This window comes from Platalea leucorodia (assembly GCF_965183815.1).
Source record: "Platalea leucorodia genome assembly, chromosome: 4".
Lineage (NCBI taxonomy): Eukaryota > Metazoa > Chordata > Aves > Pelecaniformes > Threskiornithidae > Platalea > Platalea leucorodia.
This window is the reverse complement of record NC_138826.1, coordinates 61610948-61625355: the sequence shown is the minus strand read 5'-3', so window position 1 is coordinate 61625355 and position 14408 is coordinate 61610948. Positions and strand designations below refer to the sequence as shown.

General features: G+C 46.7%; 1 protein-coding gene across 2 annotated transcripts in view; it reads right to left on the bottom strand.

Annotated features, from left to right (window-relative positions):
• The window catches only part of RESF1 (retroelement silencing factor 1), a 33454-nt gene extending 26611 nt beyond the window's left edge, over window positions 1–6843 (bottom strand). For both annotated transcript variants that reach the window (XM_082309686.1, XM_082309687.1), the window contains exons 1-2: window positions 6720–6843; window positions 3567–3649 (exon numbers count right to left, since the gene is read on the bottom strand). The gene's annotated coding sequence lies outside the window, so the exon portion shown is untranslated. The remainder of the gene's footprint in view (window positions 1–3566; window positions 3650–6719) is intronic.
• Window positions 6844–14408: the final 7565 nt, after the last annotated feature.

The window sequence follows — 14408 nt, the reverse complement described above, 5'->3', positions numbered from 1 at the left end:
CACCACGGCTCAGAGGTGCCTACACCTCCAGTCTGACTCCACTTGCTGGCCCAGTTATCCACTCACACTGGTCTCCTCAGTAGCTGGCACCTAGTCCTTGCAGCACTCGCACACAGAGGATAAAGAGTGAGACTATGCAGAGAGAGAGTTAAGAAAGGACTGAAGACGACAGGACTGGCTGCAGGGATCAGGCACAGGGCTCGGTCGGACAGACCACCTAACCAGCCACAGTTTACACACAACTGACTCCTTTTATACTCTCTTCTGTCTGTTCCCCTTCTGCATAGTTCCACCAGCCTCTTCCTCCCACCCACACCTGGGACTCCTAGGTTTGCACTCTAATCCATTTAAAAGTCCAGGTTTGCCTACAGTTTCTCAATGGCCCATCAATTAGCGAGACTGACTAGGTTTGTTTCTTCTGTCTCCTTCACATTTGCCTGTCAGGTTTATCTCTCCAAGTTTTCTTTATCGCTTCCCTCTTTTCCCTATAATCCCATTTGACAAGGTGCTTGATCAGATAATCTTGCCGAAATAAAACACTCACATCCCACACACTTATGAATTAGCATAGCTGAAGAGGTTTGCTTCTTGTTGTTATCCCCAGTATTGTTTGTCCATCAGGTTTGTGCCTCCGAACATTTGGTTTATTCCTTCCCCCTTATTGTCTCCTTTTGCACTGAAAAGGTCCTTGAGCAGGTAACCTTAACAAAGCAGATGCTCTCACCACCCTTCACATTCCCTTACACTCAACACACTCCCCAATTTTATTGCTGGAAACAATGTCCTGGAAACAGTGCTCCTTCACTGCCAACACAAGCCATTCTTAACTCTTGGTCTGCTATTTCTTCTGTTGCTTTCTCATACATTTCCACTGATATATTATTATTTTAATATTTATGTTACAGATCTGAAATTATGTTTCAATAGGGATATTTGAGGCAGGGCTGCAGGACTATTAAAAACTTAAGGAATGCTTAGGAAAAGGATCAAATGTCGGGGAAAGGGGAATGTGTAAGAACAATGAGAGGAGGAAATAGAGCGGGAGAATAAAAGGGGCTGGTCACATGTAAGCAAGGTCCAGTCGGGACCAGGGGCTCATGGCTCGTAGGTTTAAGGTCAGCAACTGAAAAGACCAGGGTGCCAGCACCTGGAGAAGAGATCACAGGGCTGGGAGGTCACAGTGACAGCAACTGGAGAGACTGCCGTGCAGGGAAAGTCTGGGTGCCAGCAACTGGAAAAGGAGCTGCAGGTCACAGGGCTACATATGCAGTCAGCAACTGGAGCGACCAGGGGGTGTGCAAGAGGTCCAAGGGCCAGTAATTAAAGGGACCTCGGTGTGTTTATATTTTCCCATAGTGGGTTTATGCCAATGGGTGTGGGTGTGTAAGTGTAATTTCAAGCTGAACTAGCCAGAGCAAGAAGAAAACCCAAGACACTTAACCAACAACAGACCAGCAGCAAAGTATATGACCCAATATTCCCAAACTCATGTGTCACTTGTGTACACAAAATTAGTGAATAAAATTATTAACTGTTAAAAATCTTGGTCAATTTTCTCCAGTTTATGCTAAATATAAGATTTATAAGACAACTGTCGATAAGTTTCATGGGTGCCTTATGCTACACAGACCTCTGCACGCTACACTACCCATAATTGTTTAATACCCTTCGGATTGTACTAAAATTGTGTTTCTTGTAGCAGGCAGTTAATAACAACTTGAGAAATTACAATCATTAATTCAATTTTAAAACTTATTCAGAGATAGTACAACAGTCAAAAAAACAAGGAAAGAGCACTCTGTGGCACTTGGCAATGGACTTGATCCACAGCCCTACAGCTATAGAATCGCACCCAGCAACTCTGCTGCAAGAGTCACAGGAATTGCGGTCACAGCCAGAAGGGCAGCAGGGAAGAGGCCATTCTTCTCACCAGGAATGAGATAACACAGATAAACACCATGCCACATGTCAACAATCAGAAGTGCTACATACAGAAAAATCTGAATTTGTCACAAGCAGCATCTAAACCAAGCTCAAAGAGATTATTCTGAAAGACAAAAAGTTAATTTTCTGCAAAGCACCATGGACTTCAGGCATTTGGAAGAGCCATGCTTCACAGGGAGTTTTAAAATTCTAGTTCTCCATGATATCACGCAACATACCAACATCAACAAAAGAGATGTCACTTCAGAACAAAACAAAATCTTCAAGATTGTATCTGATTGATATCAACCAAGCATTTACTGCTTACACTCCTCAGGGGAAAATTATGTTCACTTTTGACTAATAACTGTAAGCGTGAGAAAGCAATTTATAACACAAAATCAGAAGATTTGCAGGGAAAAAGGCATTAGTAACAGGGATCAGATTCATCACACAAATTAACGTCTCCTAATATTCTATTCAGAAACCTACAGATGAAAGCCTTTCTAATACTAGCCTCAGACTCCTTTATATGTGAATATCCTTGCCTCGGTAGTATAGTTCACATTTATAATTGAAATATCTGTAGCTCATGCTTTTTAGTTGTATTACTATGATGGAAGCTAACGATAAAGCAGATTCCAGATACTTTTTCTTGGATGGAATGACGTTTTTTAGAAGATACCTACAGTCCTATGCTACAGCCACAAATTTCTACTTATCATACTTTATGGAAACTACTGTGAAACACAGAGCAACCATGAAATGCACTTCAATCTCTGAAGACTTTCTAAGTTCCCTCCAAGTTTTAAGGCACATTCAAAGAACTGTCTTACATCTTCAGTAGTTGTACATCCTTTTAAAAGCATTGCTCTCAAATCATTCAACGCCTAATGATTACTAATTGGAGAAAAGTTTGCAATCTATGTAGGGAATACCGGCTGAAGTGCAAATTAAGAAGTTAACCAAATTTAATTCACAGAGAATAACAGTAATCTTCCACCAGCACATACTAGAAGAGCTCTTTTGCATTTTATGGAGACCATTTATACCAGCAATAAAGCATATTACTAGCTTCAAGATCACAGGAGTGTTTTAAAAAAAAAAAGTATAGCTGTGATAATGCCTTTCTTCTCTGCTGATTTGTGAAGTTTCATGTATACTGTAAGTTACATTACCAATGATTCCACTCATTTAATGATCTTCCTTGCAATTCCTCCAAGTATAAAATCCTACAGCTCTTTTGGTTTACATTTTCACTGCCCTTTGCAGTTTTGAAACTGCTGAGAACTTTCAACTCTCATGTTTATCAGAAACACAAATAACAGTCACAAAGATCCTAGGAGCATCTGGCAATCAAATGTGTGAAAAAGCAAAAATACACTCCCCATCAGCAATGGGAAAGTTCTAGAATCCCTCGAAAAACTGTGGCTGTAACAGTATTAAGCATAGCTTAGAAATACTTTGAGTGGCAGTGACAGGTTAAGAAGTTTACATTTTCCCCAACCCCATTTTCTTCCCCTTTTCTACATCTTCAGTTGTACCAATGCTGCTATTTGCAGTGCTTCAGGATGAACCAGACTATAGATAATAAAATAGCTTCCATACTTGCAATTTTTAAAAAAAAGAGCAAGATCACTTACTTCAGCAATCTTGTTAGAGTGTTCCTTCAGACAGATGTGTAGCACCCACTGGAAGAACAGGCGCTCCTTACTGGTCTTTGCTCCTAGAAGGGAAAATAGTTATTAACCTTCAAGTGCTACTTTTACCAAAGTAGGAATGACCTGTACCAACAATATCACTGGACAGTCTCCTGTGTCTCTGATCACTAATAACACACCAGAAGATCTCCTGGCAAGTTTTGAAGTCCAATTTGCTGTGAAGCAACAGCTTCTTTTTATTAGTGCCCAGTATCAGTTCATGAAAGCAAAGAATAGCAATCACCTAACGCTAACAACCATAATTTGTGTTTTCACCATTTTTTCTTGTCCTTTTTTTTTTTTCCCCTCTTTCCTCCTCTTCAGAGTCACCAGCAGGCTCTACAGTTTCTCACAAGCCTTCATAGTCAGGCTTAGCAAAGCATGAGCTGCTCTAGGAATTAAGATAGCTGAATGGCACCTTCTTGGCCTTCTGCTCCCTTTAGTCTTTCTCTGGTGTCTTCAGTCTTCCCTCCTGACCCCTTTTAAATCAGGGCGTGGGGAGTATTGGTCTCCCTCCTGTGCCCACTTGTTGATGATTAGTCATCAACAAAGAGAAGAAAGGCTCAACATCAAACTACTAGGTTAATTATTGCATTGATTAGGACAAGGAGAGACTACAAACACTGTGACAAAGTCATACATCTCCAACTCACTGATACGTCGCTCATTGTTGCGGCAAATGAAACTGAGCAAGCTCAGCACACACAGGATTTAAGAAACCACTTCCCTTGTTTGCAACCCACAGCCAAAAGTCAATAGACCCAGGTGGTGGCTCAGAAGGTCGCAGTAAGCAGCTCAGCTGGTCCATTATGGGCAAAAGGCCTGGCAAGAAGGACTGCCTGAGGAGCACACACCCCCACTCACCTGGCCAGGTGCACCATCACACCTCTATTCCATCAGAGGTGACTAAGCAAACACAACAGGCCCCCCCTTTCGATCAGTTTTCCTCACAAAAAAAGGCAAACAAAAGAGCTGGGAAACATTGTTTTATGTAATTTTTGCCTGCAGAAAACACTTAAGTCAGTAACTTGCTGGCTTTTAAAAAGCTAGTTTGAAGGACAGCCTCCTGCAGACCAAAGTATTTTACTGATCTACAATTATTTTTGTTGAAGAGTGGTAGGAAGGGGGAGGAGCAAAAAAGCATCTGTGCTTTAAGTAGAAAACAGAACCAAAATGACAAAATAAAAGTTCTTCTAAAAACCTGGCAGACCAATAGAGAACCGGAGAAACAGTTTTAGCTACTATTAAGCAAGAAACCAAAACACCCCATAACAGACTTGATACGAAGCGCGCTGTAATGTTTTTTTTCTGCCAAAACATCAGACAACATAGTACGTCCTGAAACAAAAATACTGTTTAAGCTTGAACTACAAAGAGGGGTTCATCCTTTAACTTTGAAGTGCCACCTGACTCAGTGCAATGAGCCACACGAAGACAGTCCACTAACGGCTCCTGGTGAACACCTTCAGAACCACCCCAGCACACTGGCTAAGGCTTTTCTTTGAGACTCAGGGGAACTTTTATACTGGCACAGCTATCGAGAGTAAAGGATTTAATTTTGTGGACAGTAATATAAAAGTGATCATTAACACAAGTCTGCTTTCTCTGCCAGGAACGTCTATCTAAATGTTCTGGAACGCTGGCTGGTTAATTCAAGGAAATCAGGTGATAAGAGACCAGTGAAGGAGCTTTTGATGTTAGTGAAAAGTTTTACTCCCATCATTCTCAGATACAAGAGCTAGAAAATATTTACCAGGAGTCACGATGAGCTGGGTTTGTTTTGTTCTATTTTTAAGTCATCCCAGGAGGCTAGTTAAGAGCAGGGAAAGGCCCGACATTACCACAGAGCTCCTAGAAAGAGTTGAGTCAACCTCATAACAACTTCTAGGAAAACAACCTCCAGCATTCCTATGGGCTTCTGAACCACATCCAGCGCTGGGAAAAACCTACTCAAGTTCTAGCCAACGCCTCTAGCTTTCACTGATACCAAACGCATATGCAGCATATTTCCCAGAGCATATGAAGAAAGTTGATGAAGTTGATGAAGAAGTGTTGATGGGGTACTTGGCCTTTTTTCTCACATTTCCATCTGCCTTTGCAGATGGAATAAGCTAGGCAATTCTTTCAACTACGCTACTGAGACAACCCAAAGCAGAACAGCATCCTACACCTCTTTAAAACCAATTTTTTCTTTAGTTATATGTACAGGTCTGTTAGTTCATCCACAATACTCGACTGCAGGTGTCCCTCTTACACAAGGTCGAGCATCGGCTCCCTACCGCATACCTCCTGATGCCTACCTGAAAGGCTGAGCAAAAAATCACGGGCAAACACTGGACCTCCCTTGCAGAGCTTAAACACGGGGGACTCCAAACCCCTGGTCTTCCCCACATTGCGAGCCCACAACCCTGAAATCTATTACTTCTTTTTTTATTGTTATTATTTTAATACTGTCTTCCAGTCCTGTCTCCCTGGATTGCTATGCCCTACGGAGAGACAGTAAATAAACTTCTGCTGAAGGTGACCGGGGGAGGGATGTTTCTGGAGGCAAACAGCCCGGCCGAAAAGCGCGCCTGCGGACCTCTCGGTGCTTGCGGAGCCGCTGGCAGGACGCTCAACCGAAGTGAACCGGTTCTGCGAGACGAGCAGCTCACCGCCTACCTGCGGCCACCGCGCCTCACGGCGCCGGCCCGCTCGGCAGCGGGCACCCCGGCCCAGCGCCGCCCGCGCCCGCCAGGACGGGCCCGCAGCCGCCCCAGCAGAGCGCCGCGGGCCTGCAGGGCCCTCGCCTGCCGGTGGCCCCGCACGGCTCCGGCCGCGGCCTCTCCCGTTACCCCGGGGAGGAGCCTGGCACGGCCTCACCGGCCCAGCCCGAGGAGACGGCACCGCCGGCTCCGCCGCTCGCCCCAAGCGGCGCGGCCCCTACGGGCGGGCCGGCAGCTCCCTCCCCGCCCGCCCGCCGGCCGGCCCGGGAGCGGCTCTCCGCAGCCGCCGGGTCCCCGGCCCCGCGGGCGGAGGAAGGCTCGGCCCCCGCCGCGGGTCCCCCACTGCCGCCCGCCCCGCTCCCTTCCTCTCCCCGCCGCCGCCCGTCCTCACCGAGCCCGGCGCGGCCGGCCGGCGAGTCGCTCCGCAGGCAGAGGCGGAGCCAGCCGCCGCTGGCTCCGGTGAGAGGCGGAAGGAGACGGCGACCGGCGGCCCTGCCGTTACCGCCGGCCCTGCCGTTACCGCCGGCGGCCAGGGGCAGCGGGGCAGGCGCCAAGGCCCGCCCCGAGGCGGGGCCCTCCGCGGGTGGGGCCGCCACCGATCCCCGCCGCTCTGCCCGGCCCCGGCCGGGCGTTGCGGGGCCGGGGGCGGAGGGCCCGGGGCGGGCAGGCCGCGCCAGCCCGGCCGGGGACCGGCACGAAGGCCGCGGTGCGCAGTTCAGCCGCTGCGGTCGGGCCGTGCCGCGGAGGGGGACGAGTTGGGCGGGCGGGAGCAGAAGTTTGCCTGAGGGTTCCCCGGGCCACTGACAGGGAGCTGTGCAGCACGATCGAATTCGCCTTTCGGCTTCTCAGATCCCTCCAGACTGAGCCCTGCCTGCCGTCCCCAGAGAACTCCCACCGCTCCCCGCTTCAGGCGCATCACAATTTATGTGAAAAATACAGTGGTTCTTTCCCCCCTGTCGCAAATGGGTGATTTATACCGCTTAAGGAATCACCGACAAAGGTATTAGCAAAAGTGGGTTTAATATGATGTTGTAAAAGTGCGACTTTAACAAAGTTCAATGGCAAGGTTCACTCTATAAATTACTGAGTGGAAGAATCGTACAAAGGAAAACAGAGTTACACTCGAGTTAGAGTGGTTCACAAAGAGTAAGGAAGACCCTGCCGTTGAGTCACGAGGCTCACAGCAGACCTCCTTGCTTTCTAAACTCCTGACGGAGCTTAGGTGCGGCTAGGCCCAGTCTTAGCCTCGGACTTGGACAACGGTTTATGTCTAAGGGATTGTACGTGCAAAGTTTATATAATGTTTCATTAGCATCAATTCAGCATGCAATCAAAGTTACCAAGACAAAATAGAGTTACGATACTACAAGGTTATGCGCAAATATTGGACACTTACCAAAGATCTGTCGTTGGTAAAAGGTCTCCCTGCCTCGAGGAGCAACCTTGAGAGGTGTCCCAGCTGACAGGGAGATCACCGCCATGCAGCCACGCTGCCTGGCAGGGAGAGCTCTGAGAAGGCTCACTCAGGCTGTCATATTTATAGGATAAAGTGGTTGGCTTGTAGTCAAATTACATGCGATAGAAAAGGTATGCAGGAGACTCCTTGTACCCACAATTTTCTTTGTTCCTTGATAAATGAGTCGCTCTGCTCCTTTGTGGGCTTTCAGAGAACAGATGGAAACTAGAGGAATTCACAGCCTGGCCACGGCTCAGGCCTTTCTCTCTTCCGGAGCCTGCACCAAGCCGCTGCCAGTCTGGCCACGCGGCCCAGCGCATCCGCCACAGCCCCCCACTGTGAGCTGAGGACCAGCTGGGACTTCGAGGGGAGCCTGCAATTAGAGGAACTGGGGTCTGATAAATATAAAGGCTCCGTAGTAAAAACCAGGTAGATGGGGAAAAAAAAGTTAGATATTTAACGTGTGAAGAAAATACATGTAAGCAGTACAGTACTTACAGATAAATTTCATATCACAAAATTGCCAGAAGGATATGATCTGTTTAAAAGGTCTAAGTTTAAGTTTTAAACAGGTGAAGGGCCTATATTGAATAGATCGTAAGTTGTGTATCCTGAGTAGCGCTTACAGGAAGAAAGCTCATTATAACTGTATAGTCAGGGAAAGTCATTTTTATTAAGCGTTACAAATGAGCCGACTCTGCTCACTCACACCAGTGGTGTTGCGTGTCTCCAAGCAGGCTGGTGTGACATGCAGGGTAAGGGACTGGCATGTGACAGAAGACATGGCAGCTACCGAATCCTCTCTGTCCCAAGTTCCTCTTCATTGCTGAGAACAAACTGCTTTTGGATAGGCCTTATACATACATAACCTTTTAGAGTCAACAGTTACTGTGATCTTTTGCCTCCATGTGAGTCTTTGGAAATGTTGCTGAGTCAATGCTGTGCTTTTGTTTTCCTTTTCTAGCTACCTTCTGGCTCCAGGCCAGTTGCCACCTGACCCTACAGTGACAGGCAGGTTCTTTTAAGGATCCTTGGTAGAATGAGAACTGGCCACATGGTTGTAGTTATAGTTAGAGCTTTATTGTTATATAAAGATTTTAGCAATCAGTGTAGCTTATTGTTACACAGAATTTCTAGCAATTAGCATAGCTTTCCTATTACCTAAAATTTAAGTTAACTAGACTTTTTGTCACCTAGACCCTCTGCAGATCGGGTCAAATTCTTAATAATCAGTGCATGATACAATAATCATAATCTAGACTCTGACTTTTAAAAGTACATGACTCACCCCCTCAACCGTCAGAGGAAGAAGAACGATGGAGCCCGGTACTCCAGCCAACGGTGAGAGTGCCGGCATTCCCTGTGCCTGTATCACATTGGGAAACACGAAGGCCTTAGGAGTCCAGCTGCTGTTTAATCCACTTCAAAAACCTTTTGGATAAGCTGATGTATTTATACCTCTCAGTTTGGGAGTTTGGTCTTTACCACTTCCATAAAGTTCTGGATTCTGAAGAGGCTGCCAGAAAATCAATATGCAAGAATTTCAGCTGCAGGAGACAGCAAGCTGTGGGTGGTAATGGCTGCATAATGATCTTCATCTCTTCTTGTCCGGTGCATCCTGCCTACCTGGTGTTGCTCTGGCTTTGACCTAATGGTGCTGCTCCCAGCATGCATCAGGCCTTAGCATGAGCCGTCTGTTAGACAAAATCTGAGCAAGAGTTGAGTGAGCAGTCACAGGAGGCATCTCTGACCACCAGGGGATCACGGGTTTTGCCATCCAGAATATCTCACATACTGTTACGCTTCGCTGTTCCGTGATGGGTGTCACCGTGTCCTGGCACGATCCTGTACCAGCTGTCAGGAGTGGGGGATACCAGTCACATGGCTTCATTTTCTTGCTATGATCTGGTTATTGCATGAAACCATGTGTAGCTTGTGCTGTGATCCAGGTGAACCGCTGACCTTAGGTAACAATGCGTTATCCCCTTTTTATTCAAAAGAACCTCAAAATTTCTCTTACAAATTTCTGTGGTCCTACATGTAAGAGGAAATCTAAGAATAGCCAGAGGCAACAGACCCACAGTAGGGGAAATGAGACCATGTGCTACAGCAGGGCAGTAACCAAATCCCCAGCACAACGCAAACACATTTAGCATTTCTTGTGGTGAGACAAAGACCAACTTGCTGGTTTAGCACATTTAGAAGATTGCTGATTTAACGTCTGGAAGGCAACAGGGTAAGCAATGTAATAATGCTGCACTTAAGAAAGCTGCAGGATAAGGTCACAGTGACCAATTATCTCTGATTATCTCTGGGCTGGTTATACAAATTGTGATTTGCCAGGGACGATTAGCAGTTAATCTAAAGGATATAAGGAAGTACAAGGGGCCACAGATCACAGAAACTAAAAAAAAAAGCGTTACAAGGCTACTCAGAGACTGAGGTGACACCAGCAAGAGAGAATCAGCGCTGAAGGCCCCACCGTCTCACAGTATCCTTTTGGACAAAATGTCCAGCATACAGCAGACAAGTCCGTAATACATTGGATGAGCAATTGGCTGACGGGTCGGGCTCAAAGAGTTATAGTAAATGGGGTTACATCAGGCTGGCGGCCAGTCACCAGTGGGGTTCCCAAGGGCTCAGTTTTAGGGCCAGTGCTCTTCAATCTTTTTATAAATGATCTGGACACAGGAGTCGAATGTACATGAAGTAAGTTTTCTGCTGATACTAAATTAGGAGAAGCTGTGGACTCCCTTGAGGGTAGAGAGGCCTTACAGAGAGATCTGAATAGACAGGAGAGCTTGGGCAATCACCAACTGTATGAAATTTAACAAGAGCAAGTGCTGAATTCTCCACCTGGGATGTGGTAATCCTGGTTATATGTACAAATTGGGGGATGAGAGGCTGGAGAGCAGCCCCATGGAAAGAGATCTGGGGGTTTGGGTTGATGGCAAGTTGAATATGAGTCAACAGTGTGCCCTGGCAGCCAAAAGGGCCAACTGTGTCCTGGGGTGCATCCAGCCCAGCATAGCTAGCCGGTCGAGGGAGGTGATTGTCCCACTCTACACTGCACTGGTGCAGCCCCACCTCGAGTACTGTGCGCAGCTTTGGGCGCCTCCATAAAAGAAGGACGTCAGACTATTAGTGTGCCCAGAGGAGGGTGACCAAGATGGTAGAAGGCTTTGAGGGCAAGACTTCTGAGGAGCGGCTGAGGTCACTTGGTTTGTTCAGCTTGGAGAAGAGAAGGCTGAGGGGTGACCTCATCGCAGTCTACAAATTCCTCAAGGGGGGCAGCAGAGGGGGAGGTGCTGGTCTCCTCTCTCTGGTGACCAGCGATAGGACATGAAGAAATGGAATGAAGCTGCAACAGGGGAAGTTCAGATTAGACATTAGTTCTTCACTGAGAGGGTGGTCAGTCACTGGAACAGGCTCCCCAGGGAAGTGGTCACAGCATGAAACCTGTCAGAGTTCAAGTAGCATCTTAGTCATATGATTTAGTTTTAGATAGTCCCGTGAGGAGCAGGGAGTTGGACACGATGATCCTTATGGGTACCTTCCGACTTGAGATATTCTATGATTATATGATTCTGTGATCTGAAAATCAGTTGCTACAGAGGTGAATATCCTTCTCCAGGCCACCTCAACATGCCAAGCAGGTTTCATGAGCCCAACAGATGTAATGCAAATGAGGAATTCAAACTTGGTTCTTTATTAAGACAAGCTCAGTATCATGCTGTCTTTCTAATTACCCTTGCACACATACACACACACTCACACGCACTTCACAACTTCCCATTACAGCAGAGAGATCAGGAGTCTGTTGCAGCAGATGGGCTTGGGGTGCTTATCACGTATTGGTTTTCTTGTTGTCCAAGGCTTTATGGTTTCTTTGCCACTCAATGCTTAACCTTTTGGGGATCCTTGACCTTTGCCTTCTCCAGATTCCAAGCTACCAGAGCATGCCTCCCAACCTAGTGCTGTTTGTGTGGCATCCCTGCCCCCTTCCTCCACTCTTGGGCATGGCCTCTCCTTGGTCAAGAGCTGAGTATACTATGCAAACAGGAGCTGCGTATAATGAGGTGTGACCAGCAGGATGATGCAAACAGGAACTGGGTGTAATGAATGAGCCTTGGTGTGTGCCATGGCTGAACTACGGACAGGAGAGCACTCTGAAAAAGTAAGGGAGTCAAGGATAAAGTGAAATCATTCTCTTCAGAAAGCATATAACATAAATGAAACGTAACTACCATGAAATAAGTGTTGGAAGGTAGTGTCAGGATGCAAGCCTGCTCTACTTGAAGGCTGATACAATCCAGTAATTATATCAGTTACACTGCATTGGCCCAAAATTGTCTAGGTAACAGCGTTGGAAACACCAGGTCGAGAAGAAGGAGTAGCAGAATTAAGGCCAATGAAGAAGTAATACGGGGAATGTTGGGTTTTTTTTGGGAGGCATCTGGGCAAGCAGGTATGTGTAGGAACAGTGAAAAGGTGGGCTCAGGGAAGGAGAAGATGGGTTGGCACTAGGACTGCGAGTGCTTATCAATAGGGGTGTTAAAAAATGGAGGTACCATGGACTAAACACATCCTGGTTTCAATTTCCACTCTGTTCTGGGGTCTCACACTCCTTTTAATCTCAGTCCAGTCCATGGCATGTTTTGTTCATGTGTTTCAGCTCATCTAGATGTCCAGATTCCATTATAATTGCTTTATGTTATATTGATTTTTAACAAGATTGAGTCTGAATAAACTCTCCAGGTCAGGTTACTATCATTTTTAGTCCACACAGAGTTCATTTTCCTCCAATCAAAAATGTCCCTCAGTAACAGTGTTGTTCCCAGCATCTTGAAACACAAACAAGATTATTGAACCATTGCACTGACTTTTCATAATTCTCAGAGTAGTGAAGAAGGCAGATGCACTCGTTATTTCCATGGTCATCACCAATAATAGGTGGAAAATCTATTTTCACCAAAAGAAACAGGGTTTCTCTTGTGATGGAGATGCTTTCAAACTAGATCCATTTTCTGTTATTACCTAGATGCGTGTCATGGACCTGAGGGCACCAGCAGCCCTGAGAGTCCCTGCCCAGCTCCCCAGGGGCTCCCCCTAACCTGCCCATGGCCTAGGACCCCATTTCAGTGCCCTCCCAGGGCTGTCAGTCCCTGCCCCAGTGACACTACAGCAGTGCTGGTCTCCAGCTCCCCACAGCCCTGCTCTGCCCGGCCATGAACCCCACTGAGCTGCGCCAACGCACAGGTCAATGTCCTGACCCAGCCGTGGCCCTGCTCGGCCATCCTGGGGCTGTCTCTGACCCTGGTTCCCCTCACTGGGCCTGACCCTGACCCCCATCCATGGGCTGATGTCCCAGCGGTGCCTGATGCTGGGGGCTGGAGCTGCTCCCGGCTGCCCTGCTCCCCAGCTGGGGCAGTGGGACGGCCCCAGCTGCCAACGCTGCCCTGCTGCCTGTGGGAAAAGCAGACAAGTCGGGGCAGGCGTCCAGTTGAGGCTCAGCTCAGGGATGTCCCTGCCTCCACTTATATACTCTTTTCTTTTTGACAGCAGATTATGTATTATCATGCTCGCATGGTTGCACATCAAACAATTCAATGTTGCAGTAATTAGAAGCTGGGGTCACTGTGAATTGATGATTATCAGCCAGGGCAGGATGTTCGCTTTGCGAACTGGGACTAGATCATGCACACCAAGCCGTGTCCTTGACTCCTTGCCAGTCTTCCAAGTCCTCGCCTTGCAATGAATAATACTGCTATCTAAGGGATATAAAACAGCAGAATATTCTTAGTAGTCCATACGTTTGAACTGTGATGCACATACTCATTTTTCATTATGGCATTTCATTGGTTTGATATGACAGAGGACCCATCCTATTTATAGTCACAGATGGACCTTCACCTTTATCCTGCAAATTGTGTTCTGTCAACAACTTCAAACAAAAAACTGTCCCCCCAACCTCTGCATATATACATACTCAAAGGGGCACCTTCACTTCTATGAATCATTCCTACTCTTTCCATCTTCTACTTTGTTTTCTCTTGTATCTCTGACCATTCCTGATGCATCTCGGTTACCCAGGTTAACATATCTCCCCCTGAAGGAGTTTCTAGTGAAGTTAAGGGCATAATGAACAGCATCTTCATTCCAAAAAAGGGTTTGGAAGAACTATAATCCCAGATGCCAATCAACTGGAGCTTCTTAAAACTGTCAGAACCAGGGATAACTGGTAATCTCAGTCCTTCCCGCTCCTATTCACTATCTTCCGTAATGCCTCTGTAACAGTTTGGTTTTCATGCACTTGTAACCTGTGCTTCATCTTCAGACCTTGGAGGCTAGTCGTGGTCACTAAACCCTTGAAGCAAAGACCTCCAGCTGAGTCAGTGACTTGTGGAGTTGCACGTGTGGGCTATATTGCCAGTTATCGTGTAATATATGTTTATTTATTCCTCTGACTTCCTTTCCCTTTCCTGTTTTCTTGATCTTCATGTTTCTGTTGGGCACTGATATTTGCTGTTACTGATTGTATCACATGCCTCAGGCTGGCAATTTCTCTAACAGGCATATCTACCATTCTTTCATTCAGTTTCCTAATCCTGTTCCTCTGATGAG